Below are 20,000 nucleotides of genomic sequence, written 5' to 3' on the forward strand. Positions count from 1 at the left end.
AGTGGTTAACTATAGACTAGTGGTTGACTATAGACTAGTGGTTAACTGTAGACTAGTGGTTAACTATAGACTAGTGGTTGACTATAGACTAGTGGTTAACTGTAGACTAGTGGTTAACTATAGACTAGTGGTTGACTATAGACTAGTGGTTAACTGTAGACTAGTGGTTAACTATAGACTATTGGTTAACTGTAGACTTAGTGGTAAACTGTAGACTAGTGGTTAACTGTAGACTAGTGGTTAACTGTAGACTTAGTGGTTAACTGTAGACTAGTGGTTAACTGTAGACTAGTGGTTAACTCTAGACTAGTGGTTAACCGTAGACTTAGGGGTTAACTGTAGACTAGTGGTTAACTGTAGACTTAGTGGTTAACTGTAGACTAGTGGTTAACTATAGACTAGTGGTTGACTATAGACTAGTGGTTAACTGTAGACTAGTGGTTAACTATAGACTAGTGGTTAACTGTAGACTTAGTGGTAAACTGTAGACTAGTGGTTAACTGTAGACTAGTGGTTAACTGTAGACTTAGTGGTTAACAGTAGACTAGTGGTTAACTGTAGACTAGTGGTTAACTGTAGACTAGTGGTTAACTGTAGACCTAGTGGTAAACTGTACACTAGTGGTTAACTGTAGACTAGTGGTTGGTTAACTGTAGACTTAGTGGTTAACTGTAGAATAGTGGTTAACTGTAGACTAGTGGTTAACTGTAGACTTAGTGGTTAACTGTACACTAGTGGTTAACTGTAGACTAGTGGTTGGTTAACTGTAGACTTAGTGGTTAACTGTAGAATAGTGGTTAACTGTAGACTAGTGGTTAACTGTAGACTAGTGGTTAACTGTAGACTTAGTGGTTAACTATAGACTAGTGGTTAACTGTAGACTTAGTGGTTGACTGTAGACTTAGTGGTTAACTGTAGACTAGTGGCTAACTGTAGACTAGTGGTTAACTGTAGACTAGTGGCTAACTGTAGACTAGTGGTTAACTGTAGACTTAGTGGTTAACTGTAGACTAGTGGTTAACTCTAGACTAGTGGTTAACCGTAGACTTAGGGTTAACTGTAGACTAGTGGTTAACTGTAGACTTAGTGGTTAACTGTAGACTAGTGGTTAACTATAGACTAGTGGTTGACTATAGACTAGTGGTTAACTGTAGACTAGTGGTTAACTATAGACTAGTGGTTAACTGTAGACTTAGTGGTAAACTGTAGACTAGTGGTTAACTGTAGACTTAGTGGTTAACAGTAGACTAGTGGTTAACTGTAGACTAGTGGTTAACTGTAGACTAGTGGTTAACTGTAGACCTAGTGGTAAACTGTACACTAGTGGTTAACTGTAGACTAGTGGTTGGTTAACTGTAGACTTAGTGGTTAACTGTAGAATAGTGGTTAACTGTAGACTAGTGGTTAACTGTAGACTAGTGGTTAACTGTAGACTTAGTGGTTAACTATAGACTAGTGGTTAACTGTAGACTTAGTGGTTGACTGTAGACTTAGTGGTTAACTGTAGACTAGTGGCTAACTGTAGACTAGTGGTTAACTGTAGACTTAGTGGTTAACTGTAGACTAGTGGCTAACTGTAGACTAGTGGTTAACTGTAGACTTAGTGGTTAACTGTAGACTAGTGGTTAACTGTAGACTTAGTGGTTAACTGAACTAGTGGTTAACTGTAGACTAATGGTTAACTGTAGACTAGTGGGTAACTGTAGACTTAGTGGTTAACTGTAGACTTAGTGGTTAACTGTAGACTAGTGGTTTACTGTAGACTTAGTGGTTAACTGTAGACTAGTGGCTAACTGTAGACTAGTGGTTAACTGTAGACTAGTGGTTAACTGTAGACTAGTGGTTAACTGTAGACTTAGTGGTTAACTGAACTAGTGGTTAACTGTAGACTAATGGTTAACTGTAGACTAGTGGGTAACTGTAGACTTAGTGGTTAACTGTAGACTTAGTGGTTAACTGTAGACTAGTGGTTTACTGTAGACTTAGTGGTTAACTGTAGACTAGTGGTTAACTGTAGACTTAGTGGTTAACTGTAGACTAGTGGTTAACTGTAGACTAGTGGTTAACTGTAGACTAGTGGTTAACTGTAGACTAGTGGTTAACTGTAGACTTAGTGGTTAACTGTAGACTAGTGGTTAACTGTAGACTTAGTGGTTAACTTTAGACTAGTGGTTAACTGTAGACTTAGTGGTTAACTGTAGACACGTGGTTAACTGTAGACTTAGTGGTTAACTATAGACTAGTGGTTAACTGTAGGCTAGTGGTTAACTGTAGACTTAGTGGTTAACTGTAGACTAGTGGTTAACAGTAGACTTAGTGGTTAACTGTAGACTAGTGGTTAACTGTACACTAGTGGTTAACTGTAGACTAGTGGTTAACTGTAGACCTAGTGGTAAACTGTAGACTAGTGGTTAACTGTAGACTTAGTGGTTAACTGTAGACTAGTGGTTAACTCTAGACTAGTGGTTAACTGTAGACTTAGTGGTTAAAACTTGTTAGGGAGGATGTCCCTCTGGCGGGATCAAATCAGCGGATATTTTAGAGCGCCACTTATTGTTTTTCGATAAAACTCAAACTTTCATTAAAACACAAACGCAAGGTAGTGAATTAAAGCTACACTCGTTGTGAATCTAGCCACCAAGTCAGATTTGTAAAATGCTTTTCGGCGAAAGCATGAGAAGCGAATATCTGATAGCATGCACCCCGAATACCAGACCGTCAACAAAACAACAGATTTAGCGGTAGCCGGCGCTACCCAAAACGCAGAAATAAAATATAAAACATTCATTACCTTTGACGAGCTTCTTTCTTGGCACTCCTATATGTCACATAAACATCACAATTGGGTCTTTTTCCCGATTAAATCCGTCATTGTATACCCAAAATGTGATTTGCTGAAGACCGGGCTGATCCAGAAAAATGCCCCTTTACATGACGCAACGTCACTTTTTAAAATTACAAAAGTTACCTATATACTTTTACAAATCACTTCAAATTACTTTTCTAAACCAACTTTAGGTATTAATAAACGTTAATAGTCTATTAGATTGATCACAGGGCGATCTGTATTCGATAGCAGCAAGTCTTGAAATCATCGTCCATGTTTTCAGTTTCATAACATCCTGTGGTGCACTCGATGAAAGGAAGTGCTTATACGTCACCAAACCAAGGATAAACCAGGCACAAAATGACAGCATTGGCGACATCATGTGGAAGCTGTAGGCGTTTACAGGGGCTTGATAAGTATTTTCTTTCGCCTTAGGCAATACATTGACTGGCGGATGGATATTATTTTTGTGTTTTTGGTGACCAGTTTTCGAAGGATTTTGACTCCTAAACACGTTCTGTTATAGCCACAGACACGATTTAACCAGTTTTAGAGACTTCAGAGTGTTTTCTATACACACACACTTATCATATGCATATACTATATTCCTGGCATGAGTAGCAGGACGCTGAAATGTTGCGCGATTTTTAACAAAAAGCTGCGAAAATTCGCAGCCTCCCTAAGAGGCTGTAGACTTAGTGGTTGACTGTAGACTAGTGGTTAACTGTAGACTAGTGGTTAACTGCAGACTTAGTGGTTAACTGTAGACTAGTGGTTAACTGTAGACTTAGTGGTCAACTGTAGACTAGTGGTTAACTGTAGACTAGTGGTTAACTGTAGACTAGTGGTTAACTGTAGACTAGTGGTTAACTGTAGACTTAGTGGTTAACTGTAGACTAGTGGTTAACTGTAGACTAGTGGTTAACTGTAGACTAGTGGTTAACTGTAGACTTAGTGGTTAACTGTAGACTCGTGGTTAACTGTAGACTAGTGGTTAACTGTAGGCTAGTGGTTAACTGTAGACTTAGTGGTTAACTGTAGACTAGTGGTTAACTGTAGACTTAGTGGTTAACTGTAGACTTAGTGGTTAACTGTAGACTTAGTGGTTAACTGTAGACTTAGTGGTTAACTGTAGACTAGTGGTTAACTGTAGACTTAGTGGTTAACTGTAGAAGAGTGGTTAACTGTAGACTTAGTGGTTAACTGTAGACTAGTGCTTAACTGTAGACTTAGTGGTTAACTGTAGACTAGTGGTTAACTGTAGACTAGTAGTTAACTGTAGACTTAGTGGTTAACTGTAGACTAGTGGTTAACTGTAGACTAGTGGTTAACTGTAGACTAGTGGTTAACTGTAGACTTAGTGGTTAACTGTATACTTAGTGGTTAACTGTAGACTAGTGGTTAACTGTAGACTAGTAGTTAACTGTAGACTTAGTGGTTAACTGTAGACTAGTGGTTAACTGTAGACTTAGTGGTTAACTGTAGACTAGTGGTTAACTGTAGACTTAGTGGTTAACTGTAGACTAGTGGTTACCTGTAGACTTAGGGGTTAATTGTAGACTAGTGGTTAACTGTAGACTAGTGGTTAACTGTAGACTTAGTGGTTAACTGTAGACTAGTGGTTAACTGTAGACTAGTGGTTAACTATAGACTAGTGGTTAACTGTAGACTAGTGGTTAACTGTAGACTTAGTGGTTAACTGTAGACTCGTGGTTAACTGTAGACTAGTGGTTAACTGTAGACTTAGTGGTTAACTGTAGACTAGTGGTTAACTGTAGACTAGTGGTTGGTTAACTGTAGACTTAGTGGTTAACTGTAGAATAGTGGTTAACTGTAGACTAGTGGTTAACTGTAGACTAGTGGTTAACTGTAGACTTAGTGGTTAACTATAGACTAGTGGTTAACTGTAGACTTAGTGGTTGACTGTAGACTTAGTGGTTAACTGTAGACTAGTGGTTAACTGTAGACTTAGTGGTTAACTGTAGACTAGTGGTTAACTGTAGACTTAGTGGTTAACTGTAGACTAGTGGTTACCTGTAGACTTAGGGTTAATTGTAGACTAGTGGTTAACTGTAGACTAGTGGTTAACTGTAGACTTAGTGGTTAACTGTAGACTAGTGGTTAACTGTAGACTAGTGGTTAACTATAGACTAGTGGTTAACTGTAGACTAGTGGTTAACTGTAGACTTAGTGGTTAACTGTAGACTCGTGGTTAACTGTAGACTAGTGGTTAACTGTAGACTTAGTGGTTAACTGTAGACTAGTGGTTAACTGTAGACTAGTGGTTGGTTAACTGTAGACTTAGTGGTTAACTGTAGAATAGTGGTTAACTGTAGACTAGTGGTTAACTGTAGACTAGTGGTTAACTGTAGACTTAGTGGTTAACTATAGACTAGTGGTTAACTGTAGACTTAGTGGTTGACTGTAGACTTAGTGGTTAACTGTAGACTAGTGGTTAACTCTAGACTAGTGGTTAACGTAGACTTAGGGTTAACTGTAGACTAGTGGTTAACTGTAGACTTAGTGGTTAACTGTAGACTAGTGGTTAACTATAGACTAGTGGTTGACTATAGACTAGTGGTTAACTGTAGACTAGTGGTTAACTATAGACTAGTGGTTAACTGTAGACTTAGTGGTAAACTGTAGACTAGTGGTTAACTGTAGACTTAGTGGTTAACAGTAGACTAGTGGTTAACTGTAGACTAGTGGTTAACTGTAGACTAGTGGTTAACTGTAGACCTAGTGGTAAACTGTACACTAGTGGTTAACTGTAGACTAGTGGTTGGTTAACTGTAGACTTAGTGGTTAACTGTAGAATAGTGGTTAACTGTAGACTAGTGGTTAACTGTAGACTAGTGGTTAACTGTAGACTTAGTGGTTAACTATAGACTAGTGGTTAACTGTAGACTTAGTGGTTGACTGTAGACTTAGTGGTTAACTGTAGACTAGTGGCTAACTGTAGACTAGTGGTTAACTGTAGACTTAGTGGTTAACTGTAGACTAGTGGCTAACTGTAGACTAGTGGTTAACTGTAGACTTAGTGGTTAACTGTAGACTAGTGGTTAACTGTAGACTTAGTGGTTAACTGAACTAGTGGTTAACTGTAGACTAATGGTTAACTGTAGACTAGTGGGTAACTGTAGACTTAGTGGTTAACTGTAGACTTAGTGGTTAACTGTAGACTAGTGGTTTACTGTAGACTTAGTGGTTAACTGTAGACTAGTGGCTAACTGTAGACTAGTGGTTAACTGTAGACTAGTGGTTAACTGTAGACTAGTGGTTAACTGTAGACTTAGTGGTTAACTGAACTAGTGGTTAACTGTAGACTAATGGTTAACTGTAGACTAGTGGGTAACTGTAGACTTAGTGGTTAACTGTAGACTTAGTGGTTAACTGTAGACTAGTGGTTTACTGTAGACTTAGTGGTTAACTGTAGACTAGTGGTTAACTGTAGACTTAGTGGTTAACTGTAGACTAGTGGTTAACTGTAGACTAGTGGTTAACTGTAGACTAGTGGTTAACTGTAGACTAGTGGTTAACTGTAGACTTAGTGGTTAACTGTAGACTAGTGGTTAACTGTAGACTTAGTGGTTAACTGTAGACTAGTGGTTAACTGTAGACTTAGTGGTTAACTGTAGACACGTGGTTAACTGTAGACTTAGTGGTTAACTATAGACTAGTGGTTAACTGTAGGCTAGTGGTTAACTGTAGACTTAGTGGTTAACTGTAGACTGGTGGTTAACAGTAGACTTAGTGGTTAACTATAGACTAGTGGTTAACTGTAGACTAGTGGTTAACTGTAGACTAGTGGTTAACTGTAGACTTAGTGGTTAACTGTAGACTTAGTGGTTAACTGTAGACTTAGTGGTTAACTGTAGACTAGTGGTTAACTGTACACTAGTGGTTAACTGTAGACTAGTGGTTAACTGTAGACCTAGTGGTTAACTGTAGACTTAGTGGTTAACTGTAGATTTAGTGGTTAACTGTAGACTAGTGGTTAACTGTAGACTTAGTGGTTAACTGTAGACGAGTGGTTAACTGTAGACTTAGTGGTTAACTGTAGACTAGTGCTTAACTGTAGACTTAGTGGTTAACTGTAGACTAGTGGTTAACTGTAGACTAGTAGTTAACTGTAGACTTAGTGGTTAACTGTAGACTAGTGGTTAACTGTAGACTAGTGGTTAACTGTAGACTAGTGGTTAACTGTAGACTTAGTGGTTAACTGTATACTTAGTGGTTAACTGTAGACTAGTGGTTAACTGTAGACTAGTAGTTAACTGTAGACTTAGTGGTTAACTGTAGACTAGTGGTTAACTGTAGACTTAGTGGTTAACTGTAGACTAGTGGTTAACTGTAGACTTAGTGGTTAACTGTAGACTAGTGGTTACCTGTAGACTTAGGGGTTAATTGTAGACTAGTGGTTAACTGTAGACTAGTGGTTAACTGTAGACTTAGTGGTTAACTGTAGACTAGTGGTTAACTGTAGACTAGTGGTTAACTATAGACTAGTGGTTAACTGTAGACTAGTGGTTAACTGTAGACTTAGTGGTTAACTGTAGACTCGTGGTTAACTGTAGACTAGTGGTTAACTGTAGACTTAGTGGTTAACTGTAGACTAGTGGTTAACTGTAGACTAGTGGTTGGTTAACTGTAGACTTAGTGGTTAACTGTAGAATAGTGGTTAACTGTAGACTAGTGGTTAACTGTAGACTAGTGGTTAACTGTAGACTTAGTGGTTAACTGTAGACTAGTGGTTAACTGTAGACTTAGTGGTTGACTGTAGACTTAGTGGTTAACTGTAGACTAGTGGCTAACTGTAGACTAGTGGTTAACTGTAGTAACTGTAGACTTGGTTAACTGTAGACTTAGTGGTTAACTGTAGACTAGTGGTTAACTCTAGACTAGTGGTTAACCGTAGACTTAGGGTTAACTGTAGACTAGTGGTTAACTGTAGACTTAGTGGTTAACTGTAGACTAGTGGTTAACTATAGACTAGTGGTTAACTGTAGACTTAGGGTTAACTGTAGACTAGTGGTTAACTGTAGACTTAGTGGTTAACTGTAGACTAGTGGTTAACTATAGACTAGTGGTTAACTATAGACTAGTGGTTAACTGTAGACTAGTGGTTAACTATAGACTAGTGGTTAACTGTAGACTTAGTGGTTAAACTGTAGACTAGTGGTTAACTGTAGACTAGTGGTTAACTGTAGACTTAACAGTAGACTAGTGGTTAACTGTAGACTAGTGGTTAACTGTAGACTAGTGGTTAACTGTAGACCTAGTGGTAAACTGTACACTTAGTGGTTAACTGTAGACTAGTGGTTGGTTAACTGTAGACTTAGTGGTTAACTGTAGAATAGTGGTTAACTGTAGACTAGTGGTTAACTGTAGACCTAGTGGTAACTGTACACTAGTGGTTAACTGTAGACTAGTGGTTAACTGTAGACTTAGTGGTTAACTGTAGAATAGTGGTTAACTGTAGACTAGTGGTTAACTGTAGACTAGTGGTTAACTGTAGACTTAGTGGTTAACTATAGACTAGTGGTTAACTGTAGACTTAGTGGTTGACTGTAGACTTAGTGGTTAACTGTAGACTAGTGGCTAACTGTAGACTAGTGGTTAACTGTAGACTAGTGGCTAACTGTAGACTAGTGGTTAACTGTAGACTTAGTGGTTAACTGTAGACTAGTGGTTAACTCTAGACTAGTGGTTAACCGTAGACTTAGGGGTTAACTGTAGACTAGTGGTTAACTGTAGACTTAGTGGTTAACTGTAGACTAGTGGTTAACTATAGACTAGTGGTTGACTATAGACTAGTGGTTAACTGTAGACTAGTGGTTAACTATAGACTAGTGGTTAACTGTAGACTTAGTGGTAAACTGTAGACTAGTGGTTAACTGTAGACTAGTGGTTAACTGTAGACTAGTGGTTAACTGTAGACTAGTGGTTAACTGTAGACTAGTGGTTAACTGTAGACCTAGTGGTAAACTGTACACTAGTGGTTAACTGTAGACTAGTGGTTGGTTAACTGTAGACTTAGTGGTTAACTGTAGAATAGTGGTTAACTGTAGACTAGTGGTTAACTGTAGACTAGTGGTTAACTGTAGACTTAGTGGTTAACTATAGACTAGTGGTTAACTGTAGACTTAGTGGTTGACTGTAGACTTAGTGGTTAACTGTAGACTAGTGGCTAACTGTAGACTAGTGGTTAACTGTAGACTTAGTGGTTAACTGTAGACTAGTGGCTAACTGTAGACTAGTGGTTAACTGTAGACTTAGTGGTTAACTGTAGACTAGTGGTTAACTGTAGACTTAGTGGTTAACTGAACTAGTGGTTAACTGTAGACTAATGGTTAACTGTAGACTAGTGGGTAACTGTAGACTTAGTGGTTAACTGTAGACTTAGTGGTTAACTGTAGACTAGTGGTTTACTGTAGACTTAGTGGTTAACTGTAGACTAGTGGCTAACTGTAGACTAGTGGTTAACTGTAGACTAGTGGTTAACTGTAGACTAGTGGTTAACTGTAGACTTAGTGGTTAACTGAACTAGTGGTTAACTGTAGACTAATGGTTAACTGTAGACTAGTGGGTAACTGTAGACTTAGTGGTTAACTGTAGACTTAGTGGTTAACTGTAGACTAGTGGTTTACTGTAGACTTAGTGGTTAACTGTAGACTAGTGGTTAACTGTAGACTTAGTGGTTAACTGTAGACTAGTGGTTAACTGTAGACTAGTGGTTAACTGTAGACTAGTGGTTAACTGTAGACTAGTGGTTAACTGTAGACTTAGTGGTTAACTGTAGACTAGTGGTTAACTGTAGACTTAGTGGTTAACTTTAGACTAGTGGTTAACTGTAGACTTAGTGGTTAACTGTAGACACGTGGTTAACTGTAGACTTAGTGGTTAACTGTAGACTAGTGGTTAACTGTAGACTAGTGGTTAACTGTAGACTTAGTGGTTAACTGTAGACTTAGTGGTTAACTGTAGACTTAGTGGTTAACTGTAGACTAGTGGTTAACTGTACACTAGTGGTTAACTGTAGACTAGTGGTTAACTGTAGACCTAGTGGTAAACTGTAGACTAGTGGTTAACTGTAGACTTAGTGGTTAACTGTAGACTAGTGGTTAACTCTAGACTAGTGGTTAACTGTAGACTTAGTGGTTAAAACTTGTTAGGGAGGATGTCCCTCTGGCGGGATCAAATCAGCGGATATTTTAGAGCGCCACTTATTGTTTTCGATAAAACTCAAACTTTCATTAAAACACAAACGCAAGGTAGTGAATTAAAGCTACACTCGTTGTGAATCTAGCCACCAAGTCAGATTTGTAAAATGCTTTTCGGCGAAAGCATGAGAAGCGAATATCTGATAGCATGCACCCCGAATACCAGACCGTCAACAAAACAACAGATTTAGCGGTAGCCGGCGCTACCCAAAACGCAGAAATAAAATATAAAACATTCATTACCTTTGACGAGCTTCTTTCTTGGCACTCCTATATGTCACATAAACATCACAATTGGGTCTTTTTCCCGATTAAATCCGTCATTGTATACCCAAAATGTGATTTGCTGACGACCGGTCTGATCCAGAAAAATGCCCCTTTACAAGACGCAACGTCACTTTTTAAAATTACAAAAGTTACCTATATACTTTTACAAATCACTTCAAATTACTTTTCTAAACCAACTTTAGGTATTAATAAACGTTAATAGTCTATTAGATTGATCACAGGGCGATCTGTATTCGATAGCAGCAAGTCTTGAAATCATCGTCCATGTTTTCAGTTTCATAACATCCTGTGGTGCACTCGATGAAAGGAAGTGCTTATACGTCACCAAACCAAGGATAAACCAGGCACAAAATGACAGCATTGGCGACATCATGTGGAAGCTGTAGGCGTTTACAGGGGCTTGATAAGTATTTTCTTTCGCCTTAGGCAATACATTGACTGGCGGATGGATATTATTTTTGTGTTTTTGGTGAACAGTTTTTCGAAGGATTTTGACTCCTAAACACGTTGTGTTATAGCCACAGACACGATTTAACCAGTTTTAGAGACTTCAGAGTGTTTTCTATACACACACACTTATCATATGCATATACTATATTCCTGGCATGAGTAGCAGGACGCTGAAATGTTGCGCGATTTTTAACAAAAAGCTGCGAAAATTCGCAGCCTCCCTAAGAGGCTGTAGACTTAGTGGTTGACTGTAGACTAGTGGTTAACTGTAGACTAGTGGTTAACTGCAGACTTAGTGGTTAACTGTAGACTAGTGGTTAACTGTAGACTTAGTGGTCAACTGTAGACTAGTGGTTAACTGTAGACTTAGTGGTTAACTGTAGACTTAGTGGTTAACTGTAGACTAGTGGTTAACTGTAGACTTAGTGGTTAACTGTAGACTAGTGGTTAACTGTAGACTAGTGGTTAACTGTAGACTAGTGGTTAACTGTAGACTTAGTGGTTAACTATAGACTAGTGGTTAACTGTAGACTAGTGGTTAACTGTAGGCTAGTGGTTAACTGTAGACTTAGTGGTTAACTGTAGACTAGTGGTTAACTGTAGACTTAGTGGTTAACTGTAGACTTAGTGGTTAACTGTAGACTTAGTGGTTAACTGTAGATTTAGTGGTTAACTGTAGACTAGTGGTTAACTGTAGACTTAGTGGTTAACTGTAGACGAGTGGTTAACTGTAGACTTAGTGGTTAACTGTAGACTAGTGCTTAACTGTAGACTTAGTGGTTAACTGTAGACTAGTGGTTAACTGTAGACTAGTAGTTAACTGTAGACTTAGTGGTTAACTGTAGACTAGTGGTTAACTGTAGACTAGTGGTTAACTGTAGACTAGTGGTTAACTGTAGACTTAGTGGTTAACTGTATACTTAGTGGTTAACTGTAGACTAGTGGTTAACTGTAGACTAGTAGTTAACTGTAGACTTAGTGGTTAACTGTAGACTAGTGGTTAACTGTAGACTTAGTGGTTAACTGTAGACTAGTGGTTAACTGTAGACTTAGTGGTTAACTGTAGACTAGTGGTTACCTGTAGACTTAGGGGTTAATTGTAGACTAGTGGTTAACTGTAGACTAGTGGTTAACTGTAGACTTAGTGGTTAACTGTAGACTAGTGGTTAACTGTAGACTAGTGGTTAACTATAGACTAGTGGTTAACTGTAGACTAGTGGTTAACTGTAGACTTAGTGGTTAACTGTAGACTCGTGGTTAACTGTAGACTAGTGGTTAACTGTAGACTTAGTGGTTAACTGTAGACTAGTGGTTAACTGTAGACTAGTGGGTTAACTGTAGACTTAGTGGTTAACTGTAGAATAGTGGTTAACTGTAGACTAGTGGTTAACTGTAGACTAGTGGTTAACTGTAGACTTAGTGGTTAACTATAGACTAGTGGTTAACTGTAGACTTAGTGGTTGACTGTAGACTTAGTGGTTAACTGTAGACTAGTGGCTAACTGTAGACTAGTGGTTAACTGTAGACTAGTGGCTAACTGTAGACTAGTGGTTAACTGTAGACTTAGTGGTTAACTGTAGACTAGTGGTTAACTCTAGACTAGTGGTTAACCGTAGACTTAGGGTTAACTGTAGACTAGTGGTTAACTGTAGACTTAGTGGTTAACTGTAGACTAGTGGTTAACTATAGACTAGTGGTTGACTATAGACTAGTGGTTAACTGTAGACTAGTGGTTAACTATAGACTAGTGGTTAACTGTAGACTTAGTGGTAAACTGTAGACTAGTGGTTAACTGTAGACTTAGTGGTTAACAGTAGACTAGTGGTTAACTGTAGACTAGTGGTTAACTGTAGACTAGTGGTTAACTGTAGACCTAGTGGTAAACTGTACACTAGTGGTTAACTGTAGACTAGTGGTTGGTTAACTGTAGACTTAGTGGTTAACTGTAGAATAGTGGTTAACTGTAGACTAGTGGTTAACTGTAGACTAGTGGTTAACTGTAGACTTAGTGGTTAACTATAGACTAGTGGTTAACTGTAGACTTAGTGGTTGACTGTAGACTTAGTGGTTAACTGTAGACTAGTGGCTAACTGTAGACTAGTGGTTAACTGTAGACTTAGTGGTTAACTGTAGACTAGTGGCTAACTGTAGACTAGTGGTTAACTGTAGACTTAGTGGTTAACTGTAGACTAGTGGTTAACTGTAGACTTAGTGGTTAACTGAACTAGTGGTTAACTGTAGACTAATGGTTAACTGTAGACTAGTGGGTAACTGTAGACTTAGTGGTTAACTGTAGACTTAGTGGTTAACTGTAGACTAGTGGTTTACTGTAGACTTAGTGGTTAACTGTAGACTAGTGGCTAACTGTAGACTAGTGGTTAACTGTAGACTAGTGGTTAACTGTAGACTAGTGGTTAACTGTAGACTTAGTGGTTAACTGAACTAGTGGTTAACTGTAGACTAATGGTTAACTGTAGACTAGTGGGTAACTGTAGACTTAGTGGTTAACTGTAGACTTAGTGGTTAACTGTAGACTAGTGGTTTACTGTAGACTTAGTGGTTAACTGTAGACTAGTGGTTAACTGTAGACTTAGTGGTTAACTGTAGACTAGTGGTTAACTGTAGACTAGTGGTTAACTGTAGACTAGTGGTTAACTGTAGACTAGTGGTTAACTGTAGACTTAGTGGTTAACTGTAGACTAGTGGTTAACTGTAGACTTAGTGGTTAACTGTAGACTAGTGGTTAACTGTAGACTTAGTGGTTAACTGTAGACACGTGGTTAACTGTAGACTTAGTGGTTAACTATAGACTAGTGGTTAACTGTAGGCTAGTGGTTAACTGTAGACTTAGTGGTTAACTGTAGACTAGTGGTTAACAGTAGACTTAGTGGTTAACTGTAGACTAGTGGTTAACTGTACACTAGTGGTTAACTGTAGACTAGTGGTTAACTGTAGACCTAGTGGTAAACTGTAGACTAGTGGTTAACTGTAGACTTAGTGGTTAACTGTAGACTAGTGGTTAACTCTAGACTAGTGGTTAACTGTAGACTTAGTGGTTAACTGTAGACTTAGTGGTTAACTGTAGACTTAGTGGTTAACTGTAGATTTAGTGGTTAACTGTAGACTAGTGGTTAACTGTAGACTTAGTGGTTAACTGTAGACGAGTGGTTAACTGTAGACTTAGTGGTTAACTGTAGACTAGTGCTTAACTGTAGACTTAGTGGTTAACTGTAGACTAGTGGTTAACTGTAGACTAGTAGTTAACTGTAGACTTAGTGGTTAACTGTAGACTAGTGGTTAACTGTAGACTAGTGGTTAACTGTAGACTAGTGGTTAACTGTAGACTTAGTGGTTAACTGTATACTTAGTGGTTAACTGTAGACTAGTGGTTAACTGTAGACTAGTAGTTAACTGTAGACTTAGTGGTTAACTGTAGACTAGTGGTTAACTGTAGACTTAGTGGTTAACTGTAGACTAGTGGTTAACTGTAGACTTAGTGGTTAACTGTAGACTAGTGGTTACCTGTAGACTTAGGGGTTAATTGTAGACTAGTGGTTAACTGTAGACTAGTGGTTAACTGTAGACTTAGTGGTTAACTGTAGACTAGTGGTTAACTGTAGACTAGTGGTTAACTATAGACTAGTGGTTAACTGTAGACTAGTGGTTAACTGTAGACTTAGTGGTTAACTGTAGACTCGTGGTTAACTGTAGACTAGTGGTTAACTGTAGACTTAGTGGTTAACTGTAGACTAGTGGTTAACTGTAGACTAGTGGTTGGTTAACTGTAGACTTAGTGGTTAACTGTAGAATAGTGGTTAACTGTAGACTAGTGGTTAACTGTAGACTAGTGGTTAACTGTAGACTTAGTGGTTAACTATAGACTAGTGGTTAACTGTAGACTTAGTGGTTGACTGTAGACTTAGTGGTTAACTGTAGACTAGTGGCTAACTGTAGACTAGTGGTTAACTGTAGACTAGTGGCTAACTGTAGACTAGTGGTTAACTGTAGACTTAGTGGTTAACTGTAGACTAGTGGTTAACTCTAGACTAGTGGTTAACCGTAGACTTAGGGTTAACTGTAGACTAGTGGTTAACTGTAGACTTAGTGGTTAACTGTAGACTAGTGGTTAACTATAGACTAGTGGTTGACTATAGACTAGTGGTTAACTGTAGACTAGTGGTTAACTATAGACTAGTGGTTAACTGTAGACTTAGTGGTAAACTGTAGACTAGTGGTTAACTGTAGACTTAGTGGTTAACAGTAGACTAGTGGTTAACTGTAGACTAGTGGTTAACTGTAGACTAGTGGTTAACTGTAGACCTAGTGGTAAACTGTACACTAGTGGTTAACTGTAGACTAGTGGTTGGTTAACTGTAGACTTAGTGGTTAACTGTAGAATAGTGGTTAACTGTAGACTAGTGGTTAACTGTAGACTAGTGGTTAACTGTAGACTTAGTGGTTAACTATAGACTAGTGGTTAACTGTAGACTTAGTGGTTGACTGTAGACTTAGTGGTTAACTGTAGACTAGTGGCTAACTGTAGACTAGTGGTTAACTGTAGACTTAGTGGTTAACTGTAGACTAGTGGCTAACTGTAGACTAGTGGTTAACTGTAGACTTAGTGGTTAACTGTAGACTAGTGGTTAACTGTAGACTTAGTGGTTAACTGAACTAGTGGTTAACTGTAGACTAATGGTTAACTGTAGACTAGTGGGTAACTGTAGACTTAGTGGTTAACTGTAGACTTAGTGGTTAACTGTAGACTAGTGGTTTACTGTAGACTTAGTGGTTAACTGTAGACTAGTGGCTAACTGTAGACTAGTGGTTAACTGTAGACTAGTGGTTAACTGTAGACTAGTGGTTAACTGTAGACTTAGTGGTTAACTGAACTAGTGGTTAACTGTAGACTAATGGTTAACTGTAGACTAGTGGGTAACTGTAGACTTAGTGGTTAACTGTAGACTTAGTGGTTAACTGTAGACTAGTGGTTTACTGTAGACTTAGTGGTTAACTGTAGACTAGTGGTTAACTGTAGACTTAGTGGTTAACTGTAGACTAGTGGTTAACTGTAGACTAGTGTTTAACTGTAGACTAGTGGTTAACTGTAGACTAGTGGTTAACTGTAGACTTAGTGGTTAACTGTAGACTAGTGGTTAACTGTAGACTTAGTGGTTAACTGTAGACTAGTGGTTAACTGTAGACTTAGTGGTTAACTGTAGACACGTGGTTAACTGTAGACTTAGTGGTTAACTATAGACTAGTGGTTAACTGTAGGCTAGTGGTTAACTGTAGACTTAGTGGTTAACTGTAGACTAGTGGTTAACAGTAGACTTAGTGGTTAACTGTAGACTAGTGGTTAACTGTACACTAGTGGTTAACTGTAGACTAGTGGTTAACTGTAGACCTAGTGGTAAACTGTAGACTAGTGGTTAACTGTAGACTTAGTGGTTAACTGTAGACTAGTGGTTAACTCTAGACTAGTGGTTAACTGTAGACTTAGTGGTTAAAACTTGTTAGGGAGGATGTCCCTCTGGCGGGATCAAATCAGCGGATATTTTAGAGCGCCACTTATTGTTTTCGATAAAACTCAAACTTTCATTAAAACACAAACGCAAGGTAGTGAATTAAAGCTACACTCGTTGTGAATCTAGCCACCAAGTCAGATTTGTAAAATGCTTTTCGGCGAAAGCATGAGAAGCGAATATCTGATAGCATGCACCCCGAATACCAGACCGTCAACAAAACAACAGATTTAGCGGTAGCCGGCGCTACCCAAAACGCAGAAATAAAATATAAAACATTCATTACCTTTGACGAGCTTCTTTCTTGGCACTCCTATATGTCACATAAACATCACAATTGGGTCTTTTTCCCGATTAAATCCGTCATTGTATACCCAAAATGTGATTTGCTGACGACCGGTCTGATCCAGAAAAATGCCCCTTTACAAGACGCAACGTCACTTTTTAAAATTACAAAAGTTACCTATATACTTTTACAAATCACTTCAAATTACTTTTCTAAACCAACTTTAGGTATTAATAAACGTTAATAGTCTATTAGATTGATCACAGGGCGATCTGTATTCGATAGCAGCAAGTCTTGAAATCATCGTCCATGTTTTCAGTTTCATAACATCCTGTGGTGCACTCGATGAAAGGAAGTGCTTATACGTCACCAAACCAAGGATAAACCAGGCACAAAATGACAGCATTGGCGACATCATGTGGAAGCTGTAGGCGTTTACAGGGGCTTGATAAGTATTTTCTTTCGCCTTAGGCAATACATTGACTGGCGGATGGATATTATTTTTGTGTTTTTGGTGACCAGTTTTCGAAGGATTTTGACTCCTAAACACGTTGTGTTATAGCCACAGACACGATTTAACCAGTTTTAGAGACTTCAGAGTGTTTTCTATACACACACACTTATCATATGCATATACTATATTCCTGGCATGAGTAGCAGGACGCTGAAATGTTGCGCGATTTTTAACAAAAAGCTGCGAAAATTCGCAGCCTCCCTAAGAGGCTGTAGACTTAGTGGTTGACTGTAGACTAGTGGTTAACTGTAGACTAGTGGTTAACTGCAGACTTAGTGGTTAACTGTAGACTAGTGGTTAACTGTAGACTTAGTGGTCAACTGTAGACTAGTGGTTAACTGTAGACTTAGTGGTTAACTGTAGACTTAGTGGTTAACTGTAGACTAGTGGTTAACTGTAGACTTAGTGGTTAACTGTAGACTAGTGGTTAACTGTAGACTAGTGGTTAACTGTAGACTAGTGGTTAACTGTAGACTTAGTGGTTAACTATAGACTAGTGGTTAACTGTAGACTAGTGGTTAACTGTAGGCTAGTGGTTAACTGTAGACTTAGTGGTTAACTGTAGACTAGTGGTTAACTGTAGACTTAGTGGTTAACTGTAGACTTAGTGGTTAACTGTAGACTTAGTGGTTAACTGTAGATTTAGTGGTTAACTGTAGACTAGTGGTTAACTGTAGACTTAGTGGTTAACTGTAGACTAGTGGTTAACTGTAGACTTAGTGGTTAACTGTAGACTAGTGGTTAACTGTAGACTTAGTGATTAACTGTAGACTAGTGGTTAACTGTAGACTTAGTGATTAACTGTAGACTAGTGCTTAACTGTAGACTTAGTGGTTAACTGTAGACTAGTGGTTAACTGTAGACTAGTAGTTAACTGTAGACTTAGTGGTTAACTGTAGACTAGTGGTTAACTGTAGACTTAGTGGTTAACTGTAGACTAGTGGTTAACTGTAGACTAGTGGTTAACTGTAGACTAGTGGTTAACTGTAGACTTAGTGGTTAACTGTATACTTAGTGGTTAACTGTAGACTAGTGGTTAACTGTAGACTAGTAGTTAACTGTAGACTTAGTGGTTAACTGTAGACTAGTGGTTAACTGTAGACTTAGTGGTTAACTGTAGACTAGTGGTTAACTGTAGACTTAGTGGTTAACTGTAGACTAGTGGTTACCTGTAGACTTAGGGGTTAATTGTAGACTAGTGGTTAACTGTAGACTAGTGGTTAACTGTAGACTTAGTGGTTAACTGTAGACTAGTGGTTAACTGTAGACTAGTGGTTAACTATAGACTAGTGGTTAACTGTAGACTAGTGGTTAACTGTAGACTTAGTGGTTAACTGTAGACTAGTGGTTAACTGTAGACTAGTGGTTAACTGTAGACTTAGTGGTTAACTGTAGACTAGTGGTTAACTGTAGACTAGTGGTTAACTGTAGACTAGTGGTTAACTGTAGACTTAGTGGTTAACTGTAGACTAGTGGTTAACTATAGACTAGTGGTTAACTGTAGACTTAGTGGTTAACTGTATACTTAGTGGTTAACTGTAGACTAGTGGTTAACTGTAGACTAGTAGTTAACTGTAGACTTAGTGGTTAACTGTAGACTAGTGGTTAACTGTAGACTTAGTGGTTAACTGTAGACTAGTGGTTAACTGTAGACTTAGTGGTTAACTGTAGACTAGTGGTTACCTGTAGACTTAGGGGTTAATTGTAGACTAGTGGTTAACTGTAGACTAGTGGTTAACTGTAGACTTAGTGGTTAACTGTAGACTAGTGGTTAACTGTAGACTAGTGGTTAACTATAGACTAGTGGTTAACTGTAGACTAGTGGTTAACTGTAGACTTAGTGGTTAACTGTAGACTCGTGGTTAACTGTAGACTAGTGGTTAACTGTAGACTTAGTGGTTAACTGTAGACTAGTGGTTAACTGTAGACTAGTGGTTAACTGTAGACTAGTGGTTAACTGTAGACTTAGTGGTTAACTGTAGACTAGTGGTTAACTATAGACTAGTGGTTAACTGTAGACTAGTGGTTAACTGTAGACTTAGTGGTTAACTGTAGACTCGTGGTTAACTGTAGACTAGTGGTTACCTGTAGACTTAGGGGTTAATTGTAGACTAGTGGTTAACTGTAGACTAGTGGTTAACTGTAGACTTAGTGGTTAACTGCAGACTTAGTGATTAACTGTAGACTAGTGGTTAACTGTAGACTTAGTGGTTAACTGTAGACTAGTGGTTAACTGTAGACTAGTGGTTAACTGTAGACTTAGTGGTTAACTGTAGACTCGTGGTTAACTGTAGACTAGTGGTTAACTGTAGACTTAGTGGTTAACTGTAGACTAGTGGTTAACTGTAGACTAGTGGTTAACTGTAGACTTAGTGGTTAACTATAGACTAGTGGTTAACTGTAGACTAGTGGTTAACTGTAGGCTAGTGGTTAACTGTAGACTTAGTGGTTAACTGTAGACTAGTGGTTAACTGTAGACTTAGGGGTTAACTGTAGACTAGTGGTTAACTCTAGACTAGTGGTTAACTGTAGACTTAGTGGTTAACTGTAAACGAGTGGTTAACTGTAGACTTAGTGGTTAACTGTAGACTAGTAGTTAACTGTAGACTTAGTGGTTAACTGTAGACTAGTGGTTAACTGTAGACTTAGTGGTTAACTGTAGACTAGTGGTTAACTGTAGACTTAGTGGTTAACTGTAGACTTAGTGGTTAACTGTAGACTAGTGGTTACCTGTAGACTTAGGGGTTAATTGTAGACTAGTGGTTAACTGTAGACTAGTGGTTAACTGTAGACTTAGTGGTTAACTGTAGACTAGTGGTTAACTGTAGACTAGTGGTTAACTATAGACTAGTGGTTAACTGTAGACTAGTGGTTAACTGTAGACTTAGTG

This window comes from Oncorhynchus tshawytscha, linkage group LG26, assembly GCF_018296145.1.
Source record: "Oncorhynchus tshawytscha isolate Ot180627B linkage group LG26, Otsh_v2.0, whole genome shotgun sequence".
Taxonomy (NCBI): Eukaryota; Metazoa; Chordata; class Actinopteri; order Salmoniformes; family Salmonidae; genus Oncorhynchus; species Oncorhynchus tshawytscha.